Consider the following 13,844-nt stretch of genomic DNA (forward strand, 5'->3'; position numbering starts at 1 on the left):
CAGGCTTGTATATTTAAAAAAAAAAGAAAAGAAATATTGCCATGTCAGATACAAGGCAGATATGCTAAATTAATTAAATTGCAGTCCTTTTCTTGGTGGATCACACCATCCTGGCTAACACGGTGAAACCCCAGCTCTACCTAAAAAAAAAAAAAAAAAATTAGCCAGGCTTGTATATTTAAAAAAAAAAGAAAAGAAATATTGCCATGTCAGATACAAGGCAGATATGCTAAATTAATTAAATTGCAGTCCTTTTCTTGTCTAATTACTCAAACCAGCATTGAATAAAGTTGATCTTTTTCTGCCCTAAGAAGATTAGGTATATTGTATTGATTTTGGAAAGTTACTTGCCTCTTCAAATGGTCCTTTTTTCATGGCAGATTGACTTACACACCCAGGGAGACAGTAACGTGCTCAATTTCATAAGGGTGCCTTGTAAGACAATTAAACTTACTTACGTGTGCATGCAGTCTGACGAGAAAAATATAAGGTGGAACCCTAGGGAAATAATAAACCCCAAGTGACATCCCTTGGTCCTGAAACTACTTTCATTTCATTACTTCTTCCCTCTTATGCTCAGCTTCCAAGTCATTGAAAAATATTTTTTAATGAGAAAAATACATGTGTTTTGGGGAAACAGAAATTTCGCATCGCAGTGAGGTACAGTGAGTATCTAGTGAGTATACTAGAGCAATTTTGCTTTAACCCCTATTTTATTTAAAAACAAAACAAAACACTAATTCATTTTAATTTGAGGACCTGCATTAACAGCACAGAATTTTATAAATATGAATCCCGTAAGGGAAACTGTAGCCTCACTCATGACAAATACTCAAAATGACAAACCCAGGTGAGAAAGTGACATGTTCAAGTCTACCATGATTTACTGTTTTTCTAAGACGTTTTCCATAAGAATAAAAATGTATTTACAATTCAAGCTGGTAACTACACAAAGTAATGTGAAGTTTTAAAAAGATCAAATACACACTGTGTTCTTACTTACATTTCAAGATACACCTAAACAAAGAACGTTTTCCTTTTCCCTTTTTATGCCACCCATTTGTGTGCATTATATAAATGTCTGCTGTTTTAGTATACTTGCTTGAGGGCCATAGCTGTGTTTTAGTTGATTGTAAAGAGAAATTGTGACCAAATTGCACAATCATAGACAAACTAGCCTACACACTACCACAGTGAAAAAGGAAAAAGGGCCTTTACCTTAGGTAAAGGCCCTTAGAATTTATATTAATTGCTGTGTAGAAGCGTAAAAGACAACATGAATGGTAGCACAGAGAAATTTTGCTGCCACTGATGACTCTTTCCTATAAATGACAGATAGAGAAGTATTAAAATACCTACTGCCTATACCTGCTCATTAAGACACGCTAGCCTAACCACATATGGTATCCTCCATAATTTATCGTAATATGTAGAAGTGTTACCTTCAGGCAGCCGATATTATGGGAAACAATTAAATAAAACACTATGGTGTTATCTCTGTGGGTAGAAAATAACTGAGGAATTCAAGTATCTGCCACACCCAATAGGGCAGCCAGAATCTGCCTATCCAGGCATCCTCATGGCTGAATTTACAGGATGTGCCATTTAAATTGTAGATTTCATTTGCAATGGGATGGATGTGAATGCAATGACCTAGCCCTTTACTCATCAATAAAGATTTTTCTGCATCTTTCTCTCACTGAAATATTATTCCTATAGTTAGGATTTCCATACGAATCAGCCCTGTAGGGCTATGGAACCAAGACAGACACAGCATGAACATTTCTTTTCTTGTGTGCTTCCATTTTTGAAGCTGACACTAAATAGCAATACCGGGAATAATGAGGGAAGCTGCATTGGCTGCTGTGGCTTAGAAAAGTGACAGTGTTAAGGAAAAAGCCACAGACAAGGATCCCAAGATGAATCAAAGAAACAACAAACAAAACAAAACACTAATTAAGAGTAGTGACCAGAGACTTGAAGATCCAACGTGTTGTTTATTGAAGGCTGCTGCTTTAATCAAAAAGAGAAAGATTTTACAGTCACTTTGGGCTTAAATGTTATGATATTTGCTGGGTGAAATTTGACAGACATCATTCTCATGGGGGTGTTTTATTATTATCACTTGGTTTGAGATTTTTCTCTTAAAGGAACCGGTGCAGAGTCCTTTGACCTGTGCGTATTGAAGAGTTTAAGTCAAATTTATTCTCTGTCTCAAACCATTTTCTATTATGATGGTCATTCAAGAGCTATTACTGTGTCCTTAAAGCCCACCAGTGTTGAAGTTTCTCTTAGCCAATTCCCTTACAGAACAATAAACTTCATAGGAAGATTGATGTATTTGAGCTGTAATTTGAGAAATTCAGCTCAGCTCTGGAATCTGGGCCAATGCATTTAATTGAGAACACATTTAAATTTCTTTGATATTTCTTTATAGTAAAGTATAATCCCTCCAGGGGAAAACGTATTTCATCTAAGTTACATTAACTTTGTTAAATAAGTAAATACCCACTTACCTGTAAGCAAAAGAAATGGACAAAATATACACTACTGGCTTTATCCACCTTGCATCCAGAATAAGCAATTTCTTTTCCATAGAATTATTTTCAATCAACAATTAGTCATGCTGAATAAATATTTTATGTAGAGGCCATAAGAAACAATTCAGTTTTCCTATAAAAGTAATTGACTCCTGTCTATTTTCAACTCTTGAAAAATTTTCTTGGCTTCCCTTGATTGATTAGAATGTGTACAGACAAAAACAGCACAGCTCCCACCATTGTCTTGTCTCCTAAGTTATGGTCATGCATGGCCTAGAATAGAGTTACAATGGCTATAAAGCTCATTACACAAGCTATAGAGTGAAGGAAACTTAGGAATTCTATAGCTGGATTTGTTGAACCTAGTGTTTTCAATATGCAAGGAGTTAATTTAAAGGGCTCTTTTCTTCTCTCTTAAAGGATAGGGTCTGCATAGTAACATGTGCAGGTGCACATGAAGACTACTCCATAGGAGAAAACAGTTCGACAGAGTCTCAATATGACAGCATCATTGCTCTCACAGTAAGAAATGTGTTGGCATTGAAGGAGAAGAAAGAGGAGTTATGAGACAAAGTGACCATGATGAAAATGGTGAATATAAAATAGGAGCATGGTACTACTCTAAGCTGTTCTAAAAAAAATACTAATTTTTTAATCTTTCTTTTAGATGCTACAGTAGGCTTGTGTAAAGTTTTTATAGCATTGAGAAGTTGCGAATGATATATTTATTTGATATATTCTTTATTTATTTATTAATTCATCTATGTATTTCTTTATTAAATGTCTAGGTTGTTCCAAAAAGTATTAATGATAATAAAATAAAATCTAACAGAGTTTTTTTTAAAGTGAAAAGAGATTGGCAAATGGAAAAATAAGAATTGAAAAGCAGTAAGATAAATCTGGGGTAACATAATATTTAAGACCAAAGTTATGACTAGTGGATCACCAATTTGTCTCTGAATTTTTGGCATTCACTGTAAAAGGAGAAATATGAGGAATCAAACATTCTTATAATTCATATGTTAAAAAATTCAGAATATTAATAAAGATGAAATACATTCATATTGTGAAGATTGAGACCTGAGAGAAATTTGTCCTATGAATTATTATAAAGATGTTCCTTTATTATATAAACATTGCAGCTTTTTTGGGGGATTCTTAGAGCAAATATAAGGGGTTATAATCAGGTAATGATTTACTATGCTCCTAGGCTGAGGGTATCATGCCCAAAATACAACTTATTGAGACCAATTTATCATCATTCAAAAAGAAAACAAGAAATCCACAAAACAACATCTGTGTATCTCCTTCTCTTTACTTTGAAAGAATTAAAGCATGCTAATGTGCATGTACACACACAATTTATGGTGAAAAATTAAAATAAATGATTATACAGGAAATTCTGCATGGAAAAAGACATCCCTTCATCTAGTAACAATATTCAGATAGTATTTCCTTATGGTATGGGAGGGCATGAGCAAGAATGAGGTATAGTAATTTTAGAAAGTTTAATTGTGTAGGTGTTATTGACAGAAGAGCAGAGAATATTAACACCTCATGGAGCATATGAAAGACTACCCTACTTGTTTCTCTATTATGCTGATTCTAGCCTATATATTGAGGATCCTAGAATGTTTGTGGTTGATGGAGCCTTTTGGAGATTTAGCATATCTTCCAATTTAATATAAACATTTTTTCTACAATTTTTAACAATGTCTTCTTGAGCACATTCATGTCTTTTTTTTTTAAATGTGGTTCAGTCTCTGTTTTTTTCTTCTATTTTCTTTTCTTTTCTGTTTAGAGACTATCTTTATAATTGAAACAAAATCTACTTTGTTTTAATGTTCACCCATTGGTCCTGTCTTCTCAAAGTTTCACAGATGTATTCTAATCTCTGTTCTATTTATCAGTCTCTTAAACGTGCTGAAACACTGAACATATCGTTCTTCCCTATGGTTTCACTTGAGAAATTAAATATGCATAGGTGCGCCAGCCATTCTTAGTTGATACAGGTTTTAAACCCTTAATTGCTCATTCATCTTACTTAAAATGCGTTTTTGTTTGTCAACTTCATTCTTACAATATTGCACCAAGAACTGGAAGCATTGCCAAATTAAAAAATGAGGGGAAATAGAGTGTGGGCCAGAGAATGGCCCAGCTCAGGTTGGTTTGGCCTGTGTTTATGCTTGGTGAAAGCACATACACATAGAAAACTGTAGACCTTTGAGTGAGCTCAGCCAGTTTCATGATCTTGCCTCACTGTGGTTTCTCCAACATCCTTATTTCATAATGCTACCAATCAGCATGTCATCACATTATCTTGAAAGTTCTTAAGGAATTGTTTCATTTGAAAAATATGCTCCATCGTCCATATGATCTCCTCCCATCTTCCCCCCTTCCAACTACGCTACTGCCTAGAACTAATTTTGTTGAGTAAAAAGTACACTAAAGTTATTACATCCATTTCTCTGGTGAGTATAATTGTACTGATGATTAGTAACAAAATGTTGGCTACGAAAATAGTCATAATACCACTGTTGATTAATACATGCTGACATGCTGAGTTTTCTTCAAAAAGACTTTGATATTACTTACATAAACCATGATTAAGTTGGATCTCCATGAAGTTCTTTTGCAGCAGATTGTTAAAACCAATATGGTAATTTACATATATCCCTCTTAGGTTTAGCTTTTAGTTTCATCATATGTTTCCATGTGTTAAGATCTTTTAAAATCCTGAATGTGTTATATGTAGGTTTGAAAACTGTATTCATTCCTGTCATTGATTTTAATGTTCTATAGAGAGGTTAGAACATATGCTCAGGAAACATCTCTTTCAGCCAACTTACATCATATCTTTAAGTCATTATCTTTTTTGTTTGTTTGTTTGTTTGAAACAGAGTCTCCCTCTGTCACCCAGGCTGCAGTGCAATGGTGAGATCTCAGGTCACTGCAACCTCCACCTCCCGGGTTCAAGCGATTCTCATGCCTCAGCCTCCCGAGTAGCTGAGATTACAGGCATGCACCACCACACCTGGCTACTTTTTTGTACTTTTAGCAGAGACAAGGTTTCACCATGTTGCCCAGGCTGATCTTAAACTCCTGAGCTCAGGTGATCTGCTCTCCTCGGCCTTCCAAAGTACTAGGATTAGAGGCAAGAGCCACCGCCCCGGCCAATATTTGACTACAGTTACTCTACTAACTGTAAATCAACTCATTATTACTCTAACCTGTTTGCTCAAAGTATTTCCATAAGTTTTTCCCTTATATATATTATTTTCTCTATTGTAATGAAAATAAAAGTATCTGGATATGACTTAACCACCTCCTATTTGAATAACAAAAAACATCTCTAAAATTCTGAGCTTCAACTGGGGAAAGGAATAAGTTCCAATGTACTGGTTCCGAAGTCTACATTTTCTCCTTTTTCAAAACTATTTTTGTTTGACTTTTTTATTTTCTATGAATTTTTAAAATACTAGAATTTTTTACTGATATTAGTAAAGTTTCATCTGACTATTTTGAATATAATTTTTCTGACTTTGAAGATTTGACAATTTGAAAGTTTCTGAGTTATTCCACCATTATCTGCTTAACTATATTTCTTTTCATTTATCTTTGAGGTTTGTTTTATAATTTTGCTAGTTTGAAGGTCATTAACTTTGATAGTGACTTTACTTGTCTAGAAAAATAATGTAAAATGTTTAAGTCCAAAAAAGAAAGAAAAACTATCAAGAAAAATGTTGGTATAAGACAGATAAGGCTTCAAGATCTCAACAGTAATACACAGTTGCTGAATAAATATATTCATATTAGTTCAAGTCGTTTTCCTCATGTGAACATAGCAAAACGTATAATTTACATGTTGAGCTTTCTTTATTTTGCTTAATCAATTGCATAGCATATTTAAATTACATAGCATAAAGAAGAATGAAAGGAGGTGTACTATAGAAGTTTCTTGGCAATTTGAACTGGAAAAAAGAATGCTGTCCCTGCATCTTGTTTCACATAATTATGGGAATGAAATTGAAAATGGAATTCTAGATCTAGAATCTTATCTCCCATTTCTGTGAGGTATATTATAAAAAGGCAAAACTGCATTATCTCTACTTTAGAATAAAAGTAACTAAATTCTACAATAATAAAGAGACTTAAAGCATGTTGTCCAGTTTGTACAGATCTTTAGCGGTAAGGCAAAAATTAGACTAAGGTTTCATGTGTAATGCAATGGTTTTCAGTTAACCCACCCATCTTTGGCTAAGACCTTTAACTGTGTTTGTTCAAAGATGAAAAAGAGGATTAGCACACATTCAATTTTGACTGATTTGTTCATCGTCATACTTGGGATACTGAAATCCTAACCTGACTTACTTACTGAGTTGAAAAATTATCTTGATTCTTTTCATCAGGTAGCTGTAGCCTTGGTCCTCAGACTTCTGGATAAAATGAAGTGGAAGCAGATATTCATGTTCAAGACAAAAATGCTCAAAATATTTGTGTAGTCGCTGTCTGAATAATCCACACCAAGTTACTTTAACATCCAAGATATTTTATTAATTACTCAGTTCTCCACCTTAGTTTGTATGTGTAGGCATAGCTTTAAGAAACCTTTTTTGAAATTTTGTCATTGTGAAAAAAGAAAAAGCTTGGTGAGTGTGAAATGGAGCTCTGTAATTGATTTTATGAGAAAAGATCTTGAAAGTTTGTGCCTTTTCACAGAAAATACCAATATTACTTTGGTCTAAGGAGTGAGAGGAGATGTTGGACATTATACTGGGAAGAGTTGCAATAACCCCTGTGCAGCCCCCTTTCACTTTAGTGGAAGTGAAATGCCATTAGCCTTTAGCACTGAAAGGAAAAAAGTGTAAATTTGAGGGGTAGTGGGGAGACAGAATGATGACATAAGCCAAAAATAAATTATTTTTCAAAGAAACTGAAGGCAGGCAGTGTTTGTATTTCTGATCTTAGGTAACAAGCATGTATGCCCTATGCTTTTCCTCACTAGATTGGTACACTTGCAATCAAGTTCCTTTAAAATGTTATTCTCCTAAGAGATGCCTTATATTGACACACCCTGTGTTTACTACTTGAAAGGTCCAAGAATAAAGTGAAATGTTCTCTTCAATCCTCAAGGTGAGCGTCTGCAAAGTAGGTGTCACTTTTATTTAGGAAAGAAAACATTGGATTAAGCAAATGATGTTGTACTCTGAAGTTGTACATGGCAGAGGGAGGAGTTCAGAAATGTTTAGTGAAAGAAAGGAAAGTTTAAGCTTTGAGATTCTCTTGATTTTAATGTAGGTGAAGGGCTTCCTCTTTTTAATGACTTAAAATTAAGTTATCTTAGCTCTTGTAGATGTATTCTTTAGGTATATGTGCCTTCAAAAAATGTTAGGTAAATCCATCTTGAGTTAACTTTTGTATAAGGTGTAAGGAAGGGGTCCAGTTTCAGTTTTTTGCATATGGCTAGCTAGTTTTCCCAACACCATTTATTAAATAGGAAATCCTTTCCCCATTGCTTGTTTTTGTCAGGTTTGTCAAAGATCAGATGGTTGTAGATCTGGGGCACTATTTCTGAGGACTCTGTTCTGTTCCATTGGTCTACATATCTGTTTTAGTACCAGTTCCATGCTGTTTTGGTTACTGTAGCCTTGTAGTATAGTTTGAAGTCAGTAGCGTGATGCCTCCAGCTTTGTTCTTTTTGCTTAGGATTGTCTTAGCTATATGGGCCCTTTTTTGGTTCCATATGAAATTTAAAGTAGTTTTTCCTAATTCTTTGAAGAAAGTCAATGGTAGGTTGATGGGGATAGCATTGAATCTACAAATTACTTTGGACCGTATGGCCATTTTCATGATCTTGAATCTTCCTATCCATGAGCATGGAATGTTTTTCCATTTGTTTGTGTCCTCTCTTATTTCTTTGAGCAGTGGTTTGTAGTTCTCCTTGAAGAGGTCCTTCATATCACTTGTAAGCTATATTCCTAGGCATTTTATTCTCTTTTTAGCAATTGTGAATGTGAGTTCACTCATGATTTCGCTCTCTGTCTATTATTGGTGTATAGGAATGATTGTGATTTTTTGCACATTGATTTTGTATCCTGAGACTTTGCTGAAGTTGCTTATTAGCTTAAGGAGATTTGGGGCTGAGAGGGTGGGGTTTTCTAAATATACAATCATGTCATCTGCAAACAAAGGCAATTTGACTTCCTCTCTTCCTATTTGAACACCCTTTATTTCCTTCTCTTGCCTCATTGCCCTGGCCGGAACTTCCAATACTATGTTGAATAGGAGTAGTGAGAGAGGGTGTTCTTGTCTTGTGCCAATTCTCAAAGGGAATGCTTCCAACTTTTGCCCATTCAGTATGATATTGGCTGTGGGTTTGTCATAAATAGCTCTTATTATTTTGATATATGTTCCATCAATATCTAGTTTATTGCAAGTTTTTAGCATGAAGGAGTGTTGACTTTTATGTAATACTTAAACATAAGACTTAAAACCATAAAAACTCTAGAAAAAAACCTAAACAATACCATTCAGGAAGCAGGCACGGACAAATACTTCATGACTAAAACACCAAAAGCTATGGGAACAAAAGCCAAAATTGACAAATGGGATCTAATTAAACTAAAGAGCTTCTGCATAGCAAAAAAGAAACTATCATCAGAGTGAACAGGCAACCTACAGAATGGGAAAAAATTGTTGCAACTTAGCCATCTGACAAAGGGCTAATATCCAGAATCTACAAAGACCTAAAACAAATTTACAAGAAAAAAAACAAACAGCCCTATCAAAAAGTGGGTGAAGGATATGAACAGACACTTCTCAAAAGAAGACATTTATGTGGCCAACAAACATATGAGAAAAAGCTCAACATCACTCATCATTAGAGAAATGCAAATCAAAACCACAATGAGATACAATCTCACATCCTTCAGAATGGCGATCATTAAAAAGTCAGGAAACAACAGATGCTGAAGAGGATGAGGAGAATTACACTGTTGGTGGGAGTGTAAATTAGTTCAACCACTGTGGAAGACAGTGTGGCGATTCCTCAAGGATGTAGAACCAGAAATACCATTTCACCCAGCAATCCCTTCACTGGACATATACCCAAAGGATTATAAATCTTTCTGCTATAAAGACACATGCACAAGTATGTTTACTACAGCAGTGTTCACAAGAGCAAAGACTTAGAACCAACCCAAATGCCCATCAATGATAGACTGAATAAAGAAAACGTGGCACATATACACCATAAAATACTATGAAGCCATGAAAAAGAGTAAGTTCATGTTCTTTTCAGGGACATTGATGAAGGTGGAAACCATCATTCTCAGCAAACTAACACAGGAAGAGAAAAACAAACACCACATGTTCTCACTCATAAGTAGGAGTTTCACAATGAGAACACGTGGACACAGGGAGGGACAGGACTTCTTGGGGGTTGCGGGGCTAGGGGAAGGATAGCGTTAGGAGAAATGCCTAATGTAGACGATGGGTTGATTGGTGCAGCAAACCGTGGCACGCGTATACCTATGTAACAAACCTGCATGTTCTGCAGATGTACAATTAGAACTTAAAGTATAATAACAATAATAAAGATAACAATAGTATTAAAAAGTTAGGTTAAAATAATAAAGATTTAAAAATCTCCAAATAGTTTATGTAAACCATGTTTGCAAAAAAAGTCTCTACTTGGAGATTTTGATCCTGAAAGGGTCAAGAGGATTTCTTTAAATGCTTAACTTTATTTGAGAAAATAGCTTGGTTTGCTAGGATGCTTTGGCTCAGAACTGTTTTAACTGACAACTCATTTTTGACCTTGCCCAGGTGAAGACATGAAGAGATATTTTAAAAGACACAATATTTAAGAAAGATTGTGGTTGCCAAAATATAAAACATGATATTTACTAAAATGTGCAATATGATGATGTTTGCATAAAATTCTGACATTGTAGCATATTCTCTGAAAGCTCAGAGTTGCACAATGAATGTTTTGTGAAAGGGAAAACTAAAAGCGTTTTTTCACCAATTCATATAAAGCTTTAAAGTATGCATATATTATAATTAAAGCTGGCAATGAGGAGGTGACAGACAAAGCTTTTGTAAATAACTTGATGCATCTTAAAAGCAACTATTTGGAGACCAAAATCATAGAGAAATGCAAAATAAGTATTGCCCTGGTTTTGAAATTTCTGGGTTTTACTTATACAAAAGGATATGGTCTGCCTGAAAGTTCTGTTGAAGTAAATGCAAAAAGCAAAGGCAGATAAACACAGAGAAATTTTAGCCATTTGGGGTTTACACATCATAGTTGGCAGTATGAATGATACTGATTTTGGAAGAAGAAATTGATATAATGAATATTTTTTAAGTGGGATTTTAAGTCAAATTGTCATTATAAACAGATTTCACAGAGCTGGCAGGTTAGGAAAAATAATATATATTTCTTGGTTTTGAATCCTCATGGTAAGGATTTGCTTATTTTTTATATGCAATGTGGCATGTATCTGTTGCTTTAACATTTTTCTTGTTTGTTTGTTTTTTTAAAACAACAACAACAACAACAAAAAACCACTAAAACTCACACCTCCAAACAATCAAGATCTTAGTCTGACAAGCCATCCTGGTTTTACGAAAAGATAAGTGCCTGCAGGTAAATATAAATTTGGGTTTCAGTAAATCCAAGTTTTATTTTTAAGGAACAAATGAATCTGAACAGCTGCACATCCCTCACTTGGCACTGAACTTTGCTATTGATGACTCCAAGGCACATGTTTCCCTCAGCTTTCCTCTCACATCAGGACTCGTCCTGGACACCTGACTGCTCATGCCACAGGGTGAGTACATGGAAGTCTAAGGACTCAGGTGGCTGTTTAGCCCCACTCACCCAGCATACACAGACACAAAGTGGCACCCGGGGCTTGCCTTGCCAAGCTCTCCTTTCTCTCTTCCCTGTATGAGTGACCAGGAAGGGGACTTGGCAGCCTTTGTTCTCTATTGTCCTTTTGGATTGTTCTTTAGCGAAAAACATCTTCAACTGTGTCTGGCTTCTGCTGGCTCTGATGCAGTCTATTCCATAAACAGAGCTGTTCTAAAGTCATCTGACAGGATGGATGCTAAGTCATCAAAGGAGAAGAAATGTGAATTGACACTTCAATTTGACCTTAAATTGGTCCTGTTAGTTTTAGATATGACATCACCAAAAGGTACAAAAGTCGTCCTTCTTCCACTTCCATGTCATCTATTATTTTAGTGTTTATCACTTATGTTTCAATCTGCTATATTCCAGGCACTGTACTGGGGATGTATGGATATCTTTCCTAAACCTTATAGAAAACATTCAGGTTAGTTATGCTTCATTCTTACTTGCAGAAATGGAAAGAATTAAGTGGCTATTCAAGGACACAACCATAAACATAATTGGGTCTGTCAAACATAGGCTTCTCTGAATCCATTGGCCCATGTGACTTCTAACTACAGTTGCAGAGACCACATAGCTGGGACAGCAGGTTCTACCCAAGCCAGAATGCCATAATAGTTGCAGTGGGAAGAAAATGCAAAACCATTGCCAGCTCTATTGTAGAATTTTAATAGGAACGATTCTTCCATTCATCACAATAGACTGGCTGTGCTGCCATGCACAGGAAACCAACCAGTTTTCATTTCCCATCTTGTATGTTATTTCTTCCATCTACCTACCTCCTATCCTTTGTGTCACTTTAACATATGTTTTATATCTATATATTTCATAAATGACACAAAATATTATTTTCTTTGTTCAATAGCCAAATCCCTTTTAAAAATACTCATGAAAAGAATTGTCACATTTATGTAACATATAAAATTATATAATACATATAATATAGAGAGCAAATATTCTTTATCTGTATGTATGTAGAGAGCTATAATGTTATATTTATTACTTTCAGTACTCTTCAGTCTTCCAGAACAGTCTAATGTCAGTCTGGTATTATTTCTCTTTAGCCTAAATAACTTCATTTAGCTTTCTTGTGTGTGTATGTTGGATAAAAATAATAATCAATCTTCATTCATCTGAATGCCTTTATTTTGCCATCATTTCTGAGAGAGAATTTTTCTGGTTGTAGAATCTAGATGGACATTGGTACTTTGGCACTTTGAAACTGCTGTCCCGTGGCTTTCTGACTTCTGCTGTGTTTGATCACAAGTTAGCCATGATTTGCACTGATACTCCTCTGTGTAGGATTCCCCCCTTACCTTTTTTTTTTTCTAACTGCCTTTATGATGTTCTGTCTTTGCCGCTCAGCAGTTTGGCTATGGTGTGACAGGATGTAGTTATTCCATGTTATCTTTATTGTTATCCTTTCTATGTACTTTGAGAATATTTACCAAATGACTGCCTGACTTGTTTTTAGTCACTTCACCTGTTCTGTTTTCCACCATCCATTTCCATTTTTCTCCTTTACACTTCATGCAGCATTTGCAGACATTATTTGTTTTTTCTACTTTGTACTCCCTCCGTTCATTAATGATGTATCTTGTTACTTTCCTAGGCTTTGATAAGTCTCAGTTGCAGAGTATTCCAGGAGAGAGATGGTGTGTGTGGCCTGGGAGAGAAGACAAACTTTTAAAACAGTAACTATAGCTAATAAATGCAGAAGGAAATATGAGATAAAGAGAATATGCCATTTTCCAATCCCCAAGGTAAAACACTGTTGCAGGTAAATCTCATTTACTACTGGTTGAACTATTGACTGAAAGGTTGTTGCAGAATAATGTATTTGCATTGCAGCAAAATCACTTACTGATTACACACACAAACATGGACTTTTACAATGGAGAGGTCTAACAGTCAACAGCTTAAGTAAAAATGGTTTTATCACTTGTGACAGGACAAGCCTATATGGCAAAATGAAACGTGCAATAAAACTATGAAGACTTCTTGACAGAAATGTGTAATCTGAATCTAATTACATCTTTAGATCTTTCAGTTTGCAGAAAAAGCAGGGGTTGAGGAACAATATCAAGAGGAACAATAAGATTCAAAATGTGAAACTCTCTATAGAAAAGTTAGCTTAGATTCTTCAAAAAGTTATTACTAAATGTAGAGAGGGAAGGTTATTTCACATGAAAATAAACTAAATCGACATAATAACTGAGTATGTTCATTATGTGAATCTTGATTTGTATTTTGGATTTAAGAAAAAAACATTTATAAAAGACATTGTGTGAACAAATGGGAAAAATGGAATATCGCCTAGATATAAATATTATGTCACACTTAATTTTGCATGCTTTTTATTTCTGTGGAAATGTTTTAAATAT

Source organism: Colobus angolensis, unplaced genomic scaffold, assembly GCF_000951035.1.
Source record: "Colobus angolensis palliatus isolate OR3802 unplaced genomic scaffold, Cang.pa_1.0 Scaffold257, whole genome shotgun sequence".
Classification (NCBI taxonomy): Eukaryota; Metazoa; Chordata; class Mammalia; order Primates; family Cercopithecidae; genus Colobus; species Colobus angolensis.